The sequence below is a fragment of the Caloenas nicobarica genome, chromosome 1, assembly GCF_036013445.1.
Source record: "Caloenas nicobarica isolate bCalNic1 chromosome 1, bCalNic1.hap1, whole genome shotgun sequence".
NCBI classification, from domain to species: domain Eukaryota; kingdom Metazoa; phylum Chordata; class Aves; order Columbiformes; family Columbidae; genus Caloenas; species Caloenas nicobarica.
The window spans coordinates 53,276,683-53,293,254 of NC_088245.1; positions in this window are offsets into that span (position 1 = coordinate 53,276,683).

The window sequence follows — 16,572 nt, forward strand, 5'->3', positions numbered from 1 at the left end:
AGACCATGGCTAGGTACCTGAATGATCTCCCTTCCTCTCTCTCTTTGTAAATATCAGAGCAACTGCTACTACTTGAGAAGCTGGATACATTCCCACAATGAAGGACACAACAAAAATGAAAAGAAATTAACAGTGATGCAGTTACAACTTATTTCCACTGTAACCATGGTTTCATCAGTGAGTACTTCTATTGTTAGTACACCATTTTAAAGGCAAAGAGGAAAACAGCAGGTCTTTCTGATAGCAAAATAGATTTGAATCCAACATGACAGAATGTCTTACATAAGGAAGACACAAGACTTAGGGGAGTATATTATAGCTCTCATTATTGCCAGGACATCCCTGAATTACTGAAAAAAAATCTCATGCTTGAAAACACTGTATGCCCTAAGTGATTTCCTAATACTCTGTAGAACACTCTGAAAATATGAAGATTGCATGATGCAGTGAAAAGCTAAATTAGGCCAGTATATGCAGATATTTTCTAGTATGATTGTTGGTATTCTATATGCTCATAAAATATTTTCTTTCAGTCATTGGCTCTAACAAGCAGTTTAGGATTTAGTGAATTTAAACTACACGCATTCCCAAAAAGACATTTTATAGCAACTCATATTAACACATTTTAAAGACATTTCTGTTCCTCTTGAAATTTTATCTGAAACTTTGAAAACTACGTCTTTAATCCCCACAATTGGTATCTACTTCAGATATAATGGCAAGGATTAATGCAATATAGAATGAAAAGTAAAAACCAGTGAGGGAAGCTGTCAGAAGAAAAATACACATGAAGGTGTCACTATTTCCTAGAAATACTGACTATGAAATAATTAAACTTAATATAGTATGAAGGCTGAAAATTCAAGCACTCAGGTGGCAAGAAATTCCAGACATTAAGACAAAAACAAACAAACAAAACCAAAACAACATGGGGAGTATTAGCATAGCTATATTTTACTATTCTGTAATTCAAAAATCCCTTTTATGAGTTACCTATAAATATAATGAGTCAAAAGAGCCAACTCTTTGAAAGCAAATAGAGTCAGGGTAGTAACTTAGTAAGAAAGTTTTATCCCTTTATATACATACCAATGAAATGATGACAGACTCTACCAAAGTAATATAAGTGTTTAGAAACTCTCCCATAGGAGTTCCTGTTTGTTACCTGCAGAAGACATCTGGGCTGCACGACAAACAGCTTATGTGGGCCTCAGCACCGCTGACAGACTGTGGTGTCTCTCTTGACTGTAACACTTTTGGAGGTGATGTTTAATGACACATAAATCATGTATCTTTAGGCCAGGCTACCTGCTGTGGAGTTTACTATTTGCATGAAGAAGTTAGGACAAAGGCTTAATTATTTGTCATGCTATTCTTACTCTCTTCACTAATTCTCCCAGGTTGATGTCGTGATTGCATTCTCCTCAGAACTGTTTCATGCAGGTTCAGGTGCACTGACCCATGTTTAAAAGGAAAAAAAAAACAATATGAAAGAAGACACTTATGTACTAAACAATTTTTTTCCATGAGCACCACTCTAGTTGTCCTTATTCTGTCTCTTTCTTCCTCTCTACTCAAGAGTCCTAGTTAAACTCCAGGTTTGACATGCCTATCACTTCAAATCCCAGAGTCATAAGATTACATGAGAGTAAATTTATTTTTAAACTAAACATGAAACTCTCGGCTTCCGTTATGTTGCAAAAGAAGTCTTGAAAATGCAACCAAATGTAACAAACACAGCCGTATGCGCAGAAAACCTGAAACCCAAGTTCTGAAATCTGTCACAATCAGATACAGGCAGAGAGGAGGGCATGGACCTCACAACCCTGTGCCCTCTGCCATGCTTCTAACAGTGGTCTCGAGAGCTGGAGGCAAAAGGCTTCCCCATCCTGTCTCCCTCTTGTGCACACCATGGATGTGCCTCCCTTCAGCTCAGTAGATCACTAACGGGACCTAGTGACAGTGTGGCAGCAATGACAGGAGAAGATAAGATGTCTCTGAAGATGAAAGGCAGAGAAACGTTACCAAGCGAATGCCTGGCTTGCCCTGAGAAGGATCCTTCAAGACCATTGACTTGTGTTGCGCATCAAGGCCACAGAGGGTTGCCATAACAAAGCACAGGGCACTGGCTGAAAGGATCAGTGCTGGGACCACAGGTTGACATAGACGTTCCGTGACACCTCACTTGTCACAGTGTACCCACATATGCTGCTCCCTGACAAAGACCAGTCACCTTAGATGCACCCTCACTTCAAAACAACAAAAAAGCAAGAAAGCTGCATGTACTTCAGTCTTTTATCTAGTTTGTTCCTCATTTATGTGGCTCACTATTTAAAGCATTCAGTCTTTGTGTACAGCCAGTATGAAGTTATTTGTAAAAATAATGTGTGGTAAATTGGCAGACAAGTACAGTTTAAAATATAGACAATCTGTTGAGTGCTTTAGGAGAGCTGCCATAAAATTTCATTTCTTACATTATAATATGTTTAACATTTTATGCAACGTAGTACTTCAAGAAAAATGACAAAATTAAACAGTAAAGCTTCTTCGAAAATCCCCTGTAGGGAAGAACACACAGAGTGACTGTGAGGGCACATGGGGGGACAGGGCTGGGATAGCAGGGACTCCCCAGGGTGGCAGGGCAGGGTCTGGTGCCAGGGCCTGTCCCAGCCCCAGCCAGGGGAAGCTGGGGGGCACCAGGGCAGCCCCAGGCGCTGGGCACCTCCCTGGGGATGGGGACCGGCTGAGGCCAGGCCAGGACATGGGCCCGGCTCAGCGGGGCCCATTGTCGGGCAGGGTAGGGCTGTGGGGAGATGGAGACCAGCCCTGCTGTGGCATCGCTGCGGTGGGGGCTGATGTTCCCAGGGGGCCAATATGGGGTCCTGGGGTGAGGGGAGGGTAGGAGAGGCCAGAGAGGGAGCAGGGACAATCAGGGCTGATGATGCCCTTGGGCAAACAGTACAATCTTAACCTTTACGAAAAGAAAATCTATAACTGATATTCTATAATTCACAGAAAGAAAACTGCAGTGTATTTTTTGAGGGTGCAGGTTGATAGTATTGTGATCTGATGAGTTTATGAAATAATAGGATTACAGTATTTGCACTGGGCTACAGAAGACTGCAAATATCTTATGATATATTTTGGCCCTGAACGCCCTGACAGCAGCTATTAGCAAACGCTGGTAACTTCCTACTTAGATTCATCACTTGTTAAAATTCCATAAAGACTTAGAAAACAATAATCATTTTCTACACTCAGAACTTAATATGGTAGTCAACATACCAAGTTGTTCAGACACATTAAGAAAAGACAATGCCAATTGGTTTTGTAACTAAAAAAATAAACAGGCATAACGAATGACTCATTCAAACATCTGAACACTGTGAAACCCAAAGTCCACTGAGGCTAAAACCCATGCCAATGTAGAGCCAGAACTTCATCCCAGTTCTTTATTCCAATATCTAGAATGCAATGTACTCTTTGTGTTGTCATCGTTCTGCATTAAAAACTATCTCAGGTAAAGTAGCAAGTCTACAAAACATTCTTACTTTAGTTCAACTAGGTAAGTTTGATTTTTAAGGAAAGTAAATAGGCTTTTTTGTTCAGATGTTTATTAATTCGATCTTAAAACATAAATGCAGGGGGGAAGAGCTGTTGGGAAGCTTTCACTTTTTGGGCACGGTTTGGCAAAATGCTTGATGTATTTTTAAGTTCAAGATCTGCAGAAACTTTCTCCATGTTTAAGCATCTGATTTGCTATTGGTTTACTACAGGTTTTCCTTTATCAGTAAAATATTTCATATGCCAAACTCAGTTTTCTTTAATCTCTTTCTTGGCAAGTGTACACTTGAATGCTTTTTACCCATGTGCATCTGTAGCACTGAGGATCCATAGCAGGGAAGTTCTCAGCTTTGTAAGACCTAATTGGCCCCACCGTACTCTTCAGGTCTGAGTTGTGTTAGGCGATGAGGTATCCTATTGCTTCTAATGGGATTCACATAAGAACACGAGCTAAGGACAGTTTGTCTGTATCAAACAGTAGGAGATGTTTGGAAAGAAAACGGAGTTTAGTCTAGTATTCTAAGGGGTGTAAGTATTCTAACACAGCATCATGGGGCGAGGCCTGTCAATAAATATTTATTAAATCAGGGGATGTGAAAAGAACATCCTGTACTTCGTTAGAGCTTTGACCACTGAACTCTGCTGCTATTGGTAGCCACAGTCTTTTCTCTCTCTCCCTAGCAGAATAAGGATTATGAGTGTCATCTTTTTAACACAGCTTCAACTTAATTGGAAAATAACTGACTAATTCTATTAATCACCCTATGAATGATAATGGTTGTTTTTTCTTTCTGAGAAGGCTATGTAAGACATACTCATTTGTTAACTACATATCTCTCTTACTTTCCTGTCTGGTGTTTGAAATAATTCCTCTTTGTGCAGAGTTGTGGTTTGGTTTTTTGTTTGTTTGTATTTTTGTTTGGTTTGTTTGTTTACTTTAAACTGCACGTTTCTCCTTTGCAAATTTCAGATAGCCTTTTTTCCTATCATTTAAAGGATTTTATATTTTGTAATAGTTATTTCTGTGTGTTAGATTTGATTTGCTTTTATCTCAGCAAAAGAAAATGCAGAGAAATGGACTACCTGGAAGCAAAAGGTAGAGTTGCTTTCTTAAAAAAAGATTAATAATAAATAATAGCTGTTAATGGTCATCTTCAGCTTTCCAATAGTAAACTGAAAAATTATTCTTGCCAAAATGAAACAAATGCTAGAAAAGTAGGAACCAAAAAAAAATCTCCAGGATATAAAGGACATGTGGAGAAGTAGAATGTGAACAAAATTGTGTAAAATGTGTAAAGATTTCATTCTAAAATTGAACTTATATCTGTCACATTTTATAGTAAGATTTGCTCATGTTCATGTGATTAATATTGAAAAAAATACTTTAATAATATTTGGGGGCTTGATAAATTTATCTGGTAATTTTCAGGAGAATTCTTACTGCATTGAGATCTGGTAGGCATGATTTTTTTTAAAATTCTCTTGGGGATCTGTTGGTAGGCGTGTATGCATGAAATGTGACAAGTCTCCTTCAGCTGGAATCTTGAGTTCTGCAAACAATGACTTTTTGTTCATCTCTGTTCTTCTTGCCTTTCCTTTCCTTCTTCTGTTAACTAATGGCAGGAGAAGTGTGAAGCTTGTCATGCATACAGATGTTAAGAAATCTTTGCCATGACTAAAATAGTTTGAAAGTAACAAAATAAATTGCTAGCAGCAATGCGCATAATTAGTAGAAAATATGACTCACTTAAAGAGTAAAACTTAGAAATATTGCAAATACATGGGTTTCTCCCTACTACAGAATTTCTAGTCCATTACTATTTTCTACTGTGAATTTTCATTCTGATAATTGAAAAACGTAGAAACAACATTTTAATATTTTTCATTAAATATGATTGGCATTAAATAGCACTAAAAATTATAAACAGAAGTAACAAATTTGACAACAATATATTATGCCATGTGTGCTCTAGAACAGTTTATCTTTTGTGTAACGTAATCCATAACAATCTAACATATAGACAACAAAATAAAGAGCAGTTTTATGTAAATTTAAATTTGTATTGCTTCATGTTTAATGACACCACAAGCACTCATGGTTCTTTGGTCATGGATGGCTGATTATTCGTGTTACTGTATAAGCATATAAAGGAGTACAGAAAAGAGCAAATCCAAGAGCCCTGTGTTGGTCTGACAAGGGGAGAAGCTGAAAACTACCAACTCTACTGCAATGCAGTTCATGCTGTTTGGGCCACATTACGAAATACACTTTTCTGGTTGCAGGAACAGTAGCATTCAAGTCACTTCAATTTTTCTCTCTCTTTTTCTCTTTTTTTTTGTTCTTGTCTGGTTGGGTTTTTTTTAATTACTATTTGAGATTCTTTGTCAGGTATACTTTGTGGGCAGCAGACTCAACAGGTACATAATAAGTGGTTTGTGTATGAAAACAACATGTGAGTACATGACCTATCAAAACAAGGAACTAGTTTTGGCTTTTTGTAGTCCCACACCTTCCAAAGTTTTTCTCTTATTGATGACTGTGAACCTAAGCTTGTGCCATAAAGAAGATGTACGGTTCATATATTGGCTTCTCTTTCTCATTTGTACAGTAATTAATAAAATACCTTGTACAGATGGAACTCTTGCAGTCAGTCTGCTTTTTCTGGAAGTGAAACTGGAAACCTCTTCAAAGTATCTGTTTGTTAACAGGACTCTTAGATTCCACAGTGAATAAAGAAGTTGGTTTCTTTTTCTTGCTCTCATTTTTTTTTTAAAATGCCTGATTTCATAGTTGGCTCTATGTACTAAACAAAATTAATGTACATTGTCCAGAAAGCAAGAAAACTACTTTCTTTTGCTTTTGTAATTCCTTTAACCAACAATTTGCACACAAAAAAGAAAAAGAAAATGTTAAAAAAAAAAGAAAAAAGAAAAAAACCCAACCCTAAAACAGTGAGAAAGAGATAGTACCTGTGTATGGTAAAGCTAAAACAATACCTCGGTGGAGAAAGATTTAAAATTGTATTGCTATTTTTTTTTCACTGTAAGCATATGAATTATTGTCGTGGTTTGATTGCAGGGTGACAATAAAACCGCGGCAGGTGTATTGTTAACCTCCTCTCTCCCCGCTTTTCCCATTTAGCCCCTCCCTCTCTCCCCTTCCCACTAAGGACAGGCGATTGGGAGGGAAAGAAGGACAGAGAGAAGAGAGTTGGAAAAATTAAAAATGTTTTACTAATGCTGCCGATAAAAATAGAGAAAATAATACAAAATATACAAAATCAATCTTTAAAGTCCCGGCAGCTGCTCCGGCAGATGTGGGGCCGGCACCTGAAGTCCTGGACTGGACTCTGCAGCCAACCGGAGCTGGATTCAGTCTGTCACTGGGCCTCAGTTCACAGGGACAACTCGCAAGGTCCTCTCCCAATGTCGGCCATAAGGAAAAAGGACGAGATCCTCGTGATCCCCCACTTTTATATGAAGTATGACGTGACTGGGATGGAATACTTTAGTTGGTCAATTTTCAGTTCACCTCCTGCTTGCACATCTTGCGGGATGCATCATTATCAATGACCTTGCATTCCATTGCTATGTCTACCAAAACATGTACCTAACTTTCAGGAAAACTGCAGTTAGTAAGAAGACTTTAGCTGACAGGGAAATTCACTAAAAGAGAAACTTGTTTTTAACAAAACCAGGACAACTATTTATTTTTAAAAAATACTAGAAAGTGTTGCACATCTTTGAAGATTTCCCAGCCGTAACACAGCCCCATAAACAACTCAGCATTCTTTGAAAGTTTTTACACACAGAAGGAATGAACAACGGCAGATATTGGAATGCAGTTCTGGAATCTCCTAAACGATTGAATTTGTCTCCTGACAAAGAAAGACTTTATTCTGTTAGCAACCGATAACCTTATTAATTTCTTCCTGAGCATCGGAAGTTACCATTCTCTTAACTGCACCAAAGTGGCAGGGGCCATGCCTTGGCTACATATGAAAGTGAGTGGTTGAAAGGTGGGGAAACATTTTTGAAGTAAATAGATCATTTTTTCTGAAAATCTGTTTAACATTACAGGTAAGGTATTTAACCTGTGCAGTTCCTTATATCCCATTCTCTAGCATAACATTCATATAATTTCAAAACAATTCACCAAGCATTTTCACTAGCATTTTTTTAGCCAGCATCTTGTGCATTTTTTTCTTTGTCTTGTCACAGGCAGAAGGTGTACAACGAAGTGTCTTACTTCAGCATGTTTTCCTGTGTGTCTTTGTTTTGGCATGTTTATACACTGCTACATTCAGCCCAGCAGCTAAGAAAATCCTACGAGAACCCTTCATTTTTTTATTTTTACTGAGCAAGCGACATTTTTCTCAATAACGAAACATTCTGTTATAACCAAAGAACATAACTGTCAAACCCCAAACTTTAATTAATCGAAACTACAGATATCCAAAAAACCTATGGAATGTTTGAAAGTAATGAGAATCAGAACATGTTTTAAAATTCTATATGCCTGTGCTTAAAACCTAGTACAAGAAGTGGATGGTATATTTTGGCTTTCTCTGAGTAACCTGGCTAGGTGAGCAGTCATATTGCACCGTAGCGCAGTACTTGCAGTTTCCTGATTGTAGAAGGATTTTTATCCAGATGAATCGAACTTTTGTAGCAAAACTGAGAGATTACGGAAGTCTAAGTAGTTTATGCCCACTCATTGACATTATACGGAGACAGAGTTTACCTGCAATCTAGTGATGGAAATTTTAATTTGAATACTGCTTCACATGGGTTTAGTGTAAACAGATTTGCTTTATTTGTGTGTGAAGGAGACAGGCATGACCTGAAACACCTGTGAGATGCCTCAATGTCTTGACATTTTCAGATGGAGATGTCCTTGGTCTTTACCTTATTATCTTTTTCATGGTTGTGATGGATCAGGAATCCTGGGGTGGAAAGGTAGACTAAGGATATTGTTAGGTTAGTTTGTCGTGATGCTGACTATGATGGCTGTTTTATTGCCAATGGCAGTATAGATTGGATTGTTTCTTACTGTTCATCGGCATCAGTTTAGCTCGTGTTATTCTTTGCTGATTCCTTCGGTCAACATCTACTTTGTGGTCCTCATGCTTGGCTTTGGAATGAGTTTTCCTCCTTCTTTAACTGTCAATATGTGATGAAGTGCAATACGAATTGAATGACCTTTCAGAAATGCATTATGACTACAAACTTTGAAATGTGTAAAGTTGTTGTTTGTTTGTTTTTTTTTTTAAATCATGATACGTTGTTTCTTGATCACAGTTGCTATCTTGGCTGTCTGCATAATTTTACATTTCTATATATGAAAAGGAAGCTCCTTAGCTGAGCAATGACATGAATTTCTCATTTGCCTGGATTTCAGTGACTTTTAAAAACATCACTGTTATCCATTCAGATTTGTTCCATGCCATTGTCAAAGACCAGATTAGAGCAGTTTGTAAAAGAATTGAAACTAGACAAATGGAAAAATTATGCCAGAAATGGGAGAATTTTTTCCTTGCCTTCATGCAGTTTGTTGCTGGCACCTATATGTTAAAGATAATTAAAAAACAATTACATTGTCATCTGGGAATCTGATAGCACACCTAGCTACTCTCAGTATGGCTGAATAGCATTTTTAATTTTTTATGTTAACCATGGTAGAGTAAAATTTTCTATTACACGTTAAGTATTTCAATAGAAGACTGAATTATTATAAAATGTTTACTCATATTTTATGCCATGTTAGTTGCAAGCAGCACTTCAGCTGAGTAACATTAGACACAGTGGAAAAAAACAAAACAAAACAGAAAAACTGCTTTTAGGCAAGTCTCAGATCACCAAGAAAAAAGTTCCCCCTCAATTTTCAGGTCTCATATACAACAGCATGTGAGTAACTGGGATTTTCAAGCAGGTCCTTAGCAGCCCTTAAAGTACTTCTCCAGAAAAAGTATCCTGAAGGGGTGTAATAAGACCAGAAGATTCTGATCCAATCAATCATTCTGTAGCTGGGAACTAGAGTCTGCTCTGAAGATCAGAGTAACTGAGACAGAAATAAAACCTGTCCTTTCCCAGATGAGGACTTTTGGTTGTACCGAAAGGTGTTAACTATGCTATCAAACTCTCAAGCTTGATGTTTGTTGGTCTTTAGTTGGCTTTGAACAATTCACATCTAAGCTAAGGTTATGTCCCCATTCTAAACTTTCTCTCCCCTCATCAAATGTCTGCAATGAGAGATTTTTAAGACTATCATGACGATTTTTGAGGCCACATGTGGAATGTTTTCTTTGAGTGAGAAAACCAGGTTTATGACAGTCTTCTAGTGAAACACAGCAATCACATTTTGGAAGGTAAAACTCATAGCTAAAACAGGTAAGAAATTTAAAGTGAAGAACTACTGAGAAACCCTTAAAGCTATGATAACACACAGAGGACCTTTGGGAAATAAGCATGAATGTTATTGTAAAGTACAATTGGAATTAGAACTCAAATTACATTGGAATGTAATTTATTCACACAATATTACATTTCTTCTTTCCACTCTCAGCCAAGATCCTCCGAACTTTTTTTTTTTGCACTCTTCTCTTAGTCTCCAATGGCTTCGTCATCAAGAGAAGACTAGCTCTAAATATTGCTGGTTTTTCTTTTTCTTCCTATGTAACATTTCTAAGACAGGTTCTTCTGTCTTCATCTCCATAAAAATCCGATGCAGGCCTATATCAGGCTGCAGTAGCTGCTGGCAGGCTTTAACAAATGAAGTGCGGCATCATCCATATCATTCAGAACAAGGCTACAGGAATCACTTCCCCTTCTTATTTATTTGACTACATCACCTATCTTTGCAACTATTACTGGCTCCTCAGTTTGCACTGTATGTCTTGAAAGCAAAGGCAAATCTTTTCCAAGCTGGTTCCTCACCTCCCTATATGATCAGTTATTCCTTGAGAATATGATGGTATCAGTTCCCTCTTTTGCTTTGTTCATAGTAAGAGATTTCATAAGTCTCCATTTTCTCTTCGTTGCAGATAGCATGTGAGAAAGACCCATGGCAAGGCTTACACAAGGGAGGAAGCCAGCTTTCAGATGTCTTTAAAGTATTCGTTCTGTCATAGGATTATATTTTATTTTTTAAAATAACCTGGCAAACAGTAAGGAGGACTTCCTGTTGTAATGAAGAGTACAGTCTCACTGTAGTCTTCCAACCTGTCTTTACCCACTTAATTTATCTCGTATGAGTTCCATGTGCTCAAATACCAGATGAAACTGAGCCAGTTGACACAGAGACTTGGCACTTCATACTTTTGGGGTAATTTATAGATTTGGTTGGCATCCTTGGAGCTCAGATAAGCAAAAAAAAAAATGTTTTGGAGATCTGACTGTCAAATTCCATTCAAGGGAAGCTTAAGCTCATAATTAAATGGCACATTCAGTGCCTTTCACTACCAAAAGATGCCCCCTACTGGAGGGAGCGTTCCCTTATTATCGCAAAGCCCAAAGGACTTGTTGCATCACAGTTTTCGTGGTTCTTCCACAGTTCTTCATTTTCCAACCTTCAGAGTTTTTCCTTCTTCTTCCATTTCATTGACCTCAAAAGCCTATATGCTTGAATAGAAGGAGGCTCCTGTTTAAACTGGCACCACAAAGCACAGGTACCAATTGGCACCTTCTACACCCTGTAGTAACCTCAGCACTGTGAAACACGATGCTTCAGCCACCTACTCCTCTGTGAATCTGGCACCAGAAAAGCAAAGGGCAGCAGGTCAACTAGGACAACCCTATGAGTAGCGATAATAGTCTTTCTGTGGTGGATTTTTGCTCTGACGATTGAAAGGCAGTAGGGAGGATGGGCACAAGGAGCTGAGGGGCCAACAGACTTCCCAAAGTACTCCACAAATGTTTATAAATTAAATGACTGTGAAGGAAGCCTGTCTGCTCTACAGGTCTGCAAATAATGGACTCCTCCAGTCCATGGAACAGGGACTGGAATATTTTCGAAGGTAAGTGCTGAAAACAACCACCTTGAGTGAAGAGGGAGAGGGAACACGGATCTCCCATGTGCTTGGCAAATGCTTTAATCAGTAAATTGCAGTTTGAAAGAGGGGAAGAAAGAAGGATGTCATCAATGATACTCATCTTTCTGAATGCTTCAAAAAGAGTGGTACTTCCATGTATACAAGTGTTGTCACAAAAAAAGTGCTGAGTTCTAGAGTCTGAAGCTGTGAATTCTGATCTGACCTCCATATCTTATTTTACAGAGAGTAATGTTCTTTAACTCCAAAGCAAAAAGGGAAAAAAAACCCAGACAAACAAACAAGACCACAAAAAACCCAACCCAACCCAACCAACCAAACAAGAAAGTGGGGGGAAGGGGGAACCAGATATGCCCTTCTTTGAAGAGGTTCATACTAGCCAGCCTGCATGGCTGCCTGCTGAGTGTGCTTTATGAGCTGCTTAGTTTTTCCTCACTTGCCCAACCCAAAGCTCAGACTTATTGTGATAGCCATGTGTGCAAGTCTCTGATGGATGATGGATCTTGCTCTCAGTTATGCTGCGATTGTCAGGCAACTGGTCTAATGGTTTGTATACTGAAGATAAATTAAGTCAGGATAAGGATCTGGAACAGCCAAGAAATGTGACAAAAAGCCACTTGGAATACTGGCACAATTGAAGGGAAAGAGATTTTTTTTTGCCTCTTTTAACCCGTGCATTGCGCTGAAAGGCCAGGCTCTGTCAACAGACTCTGTTGTGGCACCAGTACTTTCTTTGCACTTGTTTTTAAGATGTCCATGTGGTCAACTCCTCTCAGCCACTTCTACCATACATGTGCATCCTCTGTGCGCTTACATCTTCCACAATAATGTGTCGAACCTACTGTGAAACCACCACAGCAGCACCCCTGAGCCTGAACCCGCTGCTGGCTGTGGCTCCCGTGTCTCTCCAACACCTTTCTAAAGCGGATGAAGCCCTCAGACACATGGTGTGAACTGTGCCGTTGTCATCTGCAGGGACAGGAGTTGGGCTTGATGATCCTTGTGAGTCCCTTCCAACTCAGGGCATTCTATGATTCTGTGATTCTAAGTGACTTCAGGCTTCTGAAGCAGCAGTCATTCCTGCACGGGCAAAATATTTTTCGGCGTGTGGAAGGAACATAAACAAATACCGAAACGTTCCTTGCAAGGGCAAAGTTTGTGTAGTTGATACCAGCACATCATCCAACCGGGATGAATCACAACCAAACACTCTGAAACCCCTGACTTCAAATCTTTTTCTGGTACCCATTTATTCACGACGCCAAATTCCTTCAGGACTCCCCGCCGCCGCCCTTTTCCACCCGCCCGCCCCGGGCCGCACGGACCAGCGCTGCCGGGCGAGAAGGGGCAGCGGCCGGGAGGGCGAAGGGGCACCTGCGGGGACAGCAGCCGCCCCGCCCGGCGGACGTGGCGTTTAGCGCCTGAAGCGCCACAAGCCCCCCGCGCCCCCTGCCCCCTGTGCGCTGCCGGCACAGCCGTTGGGACGGGTGGGGTGGAAGGAGCGGAATCGGCGCGCCCCGGTTAGGATCGAGCCCTACTAACCCTTTCATTTTTTTAATTTTTTTTTTTTTTTTTTAAGGAGCGGGCGTGAGGGAATTAGCGCCCTGCGAGCCGCGAAGCAGCGGCTGCATCCGAGGAGCCGTGTGCGTGAGGCAGGGGGAGCAGCAGACGTGATTACTTCAGAATTTATTTAAGGACTGGTGGAAACCACTGCGGCGGCTTCCAGGGGAAGTCCCCGCCGAGGAGGAGCAGCGGACCGAGCCCCGGGGCGCCCGTAGCCGCTCCCTCCGCCTCCCCCGCGGTGGTGCCGCACTCCGGGGCTTCGGCCCCGGGGAGGGGGTGCTTGCCCACGCCCAGCGTTTCCAAATGCGTAAGATTAATTACACGCCTGGACTATTCAGGTTATAGCAGATTTTTACCACTGCTTTGTCACGGTCGGATTACAGCAGATGATACGTTTTATTACACTATATATCCGATTAGCCGAGATGTACTGCCGTTTGCCCGGACTGTTTAAATTACAGAATACGGCAGTTTAGAGCTCCGACGCAGCTCTCACACGCGTCCCCCAGCAGTTCGCCGGGACTAGAGCGGTACGGCGGTCTGGGGCGGCAGTCCCGGGCCCCCCGAGGGCGGGGAGCCGGTGGCGGTGCCGCGGGTGCGGCCGGTTCTGCCCCACGGAGCCGCCCGGGACGCGCCGGCTGGTGGGCGCCCGTGGCGTGGGTGACCTGCCGGGGCTCTCCCAGCCCCGCGATTCCGCCGCCGCGGCGAAACCGGCTCTGCGCCGCTGAGGTGGGGCTCTGTGCGGTGCCTGCCAGGCAGCGGCGAGGTGTGGGTAGAGCATTTCTTTCTGTACAACAGAAAACCGCGTTTGCTGTGGATCGTGCCGGCAGTCGTGCGTGCGCGAAGGCTTCAATCACGCACGGAGGCGTAATTAGCCTGGGAGGTATTGAAGAAGCAGGGAAGCCAGATATCGCTCAGTTAAGTTTAACAAAAGGTGAGAAATAAAATAAAGATGCTTTCGCCCTGGCCCCTCCCCCTGTAATCGCCTGCCTCCAGCTGCAAAGATACTGTTGCTCGAAAGGGGCTGCTGGAGCTTTAAGAGCCGGCTCCCCCCTCAGACAATGGTCTGAGCCGAGCTCTGCTTCCCAAAGCAAAATTTGTAATATGCCATTTTTCCCATGGATGCTTCTCCTCCTGGCTGCTGACGAAGGGACCGAAGAAAATGCTGAGGTGCCAAACAGCCAGTCTTGCCGGAGGACGGGTGCAGGGGCTTGGGGTTCCTCGGAGCAACGCCTGTGTCACCATTGCTAAGAAGATGGTCCGGGAGTGCTCGGCTGTGTGAGTCCCCGCTCGAAGCCGGTGGAGACTGCGGTTGTTATTGATCAAGTGAAATAGAGACGCCGAAATAAAAGCCACTAGGTACTGAACCTTATATTTCTGAGTTAGACATTGCCTCCTTGGCCCCGATACCCTCCGGGAGGTGAGGTGCAAATGCAAAATCTTGCTGCCTGCCTCTTGCTGTAATACTTGTGTGGTATCATTTAAATGCATATCTGTAATGGGAGTTGGGGAATTCCAGGCTAAAAAACGTGAACTTTTTTGTGTGTGTGTGGTTAAAGGAGATTTGAGGCTGGAGGGGTGACATGAGGACCAAATAGTTGGAAAGAGTTCCTTTTTTTAAGGTACAGTGTTGATCACCCCTCCTGTGTGGAAGTAGTGCAGGATGCTTCTGTTAAAGGTGATATCATAGTTTAGTGGAGACTGGCAGGTAAGGAGTTAACTAGGAGGAGGAATATGCATGTAATGCAACTCAGACAATAGGAAGGATTTTCCTTATGGAATTAAACCGTGCTGCCTAATAGCAATCTTGCTGAGAACATTTGACAAGACCTAATTGCAGTAAGAACTGGTTTTATCAGCCACTATATTTAACAATTTGCAGAAGAATAGCTCGTAAATGCAAAATATCCCAAATGATCCAATGAAATGAGTTTTCAAGCTGATGTCACTGTGGACAGGCATAGAATGTATGGCAGTTAGATTTCTACTTCTTTATCCTGCAGCAAAATTCCAAGTAACTTGAAATGACACCTCAACCTTGCAGTGCAAATCGAACATCTGAATACACAGAAAACAAGCTTTTAAAACCATTTATGGACAGAAAGGTGAGGGAATAAAATTAGATTCACATCTAAGGTGGTAGCCTTCAAGGTGAGCAAAATGTGTGCTTATCTTAAGAGCCTTTGTCAGGCAGAAGCCAAGTAGTATTCTGACCTCTCATTCCCAGAGCTTGCCCAAGTGAAAGAAGTCCAGCTGGTAAATTATTCCCAGGCTGCGTAAGATAGCAGAGGTGTTTGTTACAGCATTCACTTTAAAATAAATAATACCAAGACTCTCAGACAAATGACATAACAGAAGATGTCAAATAGGGTGGGGTCCAACGAGAAGAAAGATGACAACTTTAAATTTTTCTACCTTTATAGCATATGTATCACAGAAATCTCAAGTAATTTTAGAAAAAGTCAGTATTGAGGATGTCAGTATTCACACCTGGTTTGTACATGATTATCAGCATCTGTAGATAGAAGATATGTACAACAGTTGTTATCAGTGTAGTTGTTAATGGAGTAGCTCCTGAAAAGGAGCTTTATATAACTCTTAACCAAGGGTGGGCATATCGTGTGCTGTTTGTTGTGATATCTGGCCATTCACTCAATGGATGTCTAAGCTGAGCTGCAGACTTCCTAACTGAGCCAATATTTTCACTCTTGATGGAGATATAATGCAGCTAACGCTATAGATTTGCTGTGACATTTTGTTCATACAACCTGAAAAATCCGTAATGCAATGACAATGAACCACATTCTTTCCCCCTCTCATAGAACAGATCACTTTAAACAGTCATTGCTTTTTGCTAGTTAAATGTTGTGTGTTTAGAGGGAAAACCTGCTCATGATTTCTCGTAATATTGTAAGCAATGGTCACATTAAAATCCAGCATGCTCCCTAGTCATGCATAACATCTGTGATTCTTATGCTCCTGTTTGAAGGTAGTAAAATGACAGGAGGTTGATGGCTTGCCCGTACTAGTGACTTTTCCAACCATCTACACTTCCAAACTCACGGAGGTCCATGATAGAAATTCATTGAATTTAAGCAGTTATTAGATTAGGGTACCTGTGAATTATTAGAGAAAACACTGAAATAGGAGTCAATCAACCTGGAATAGATTTTGCAGTAGATAGTGTAGTAGATACGCAACGGACACAGAAGAGAATGTATTTAGATAATGTGCTGCTTCACAGACTGCCATTGTGTATGGCTATGATACCTGAGCACTTTAGGTCTAGAACTACTATTAAAATAAGTGCTAAGGCTTTGTTTCAAATTAGAAGAATTCTAAAATTATTAAATTGCCTAAAAGTCTTTTTCTAGGGAGCATGTATATGCTACACAGA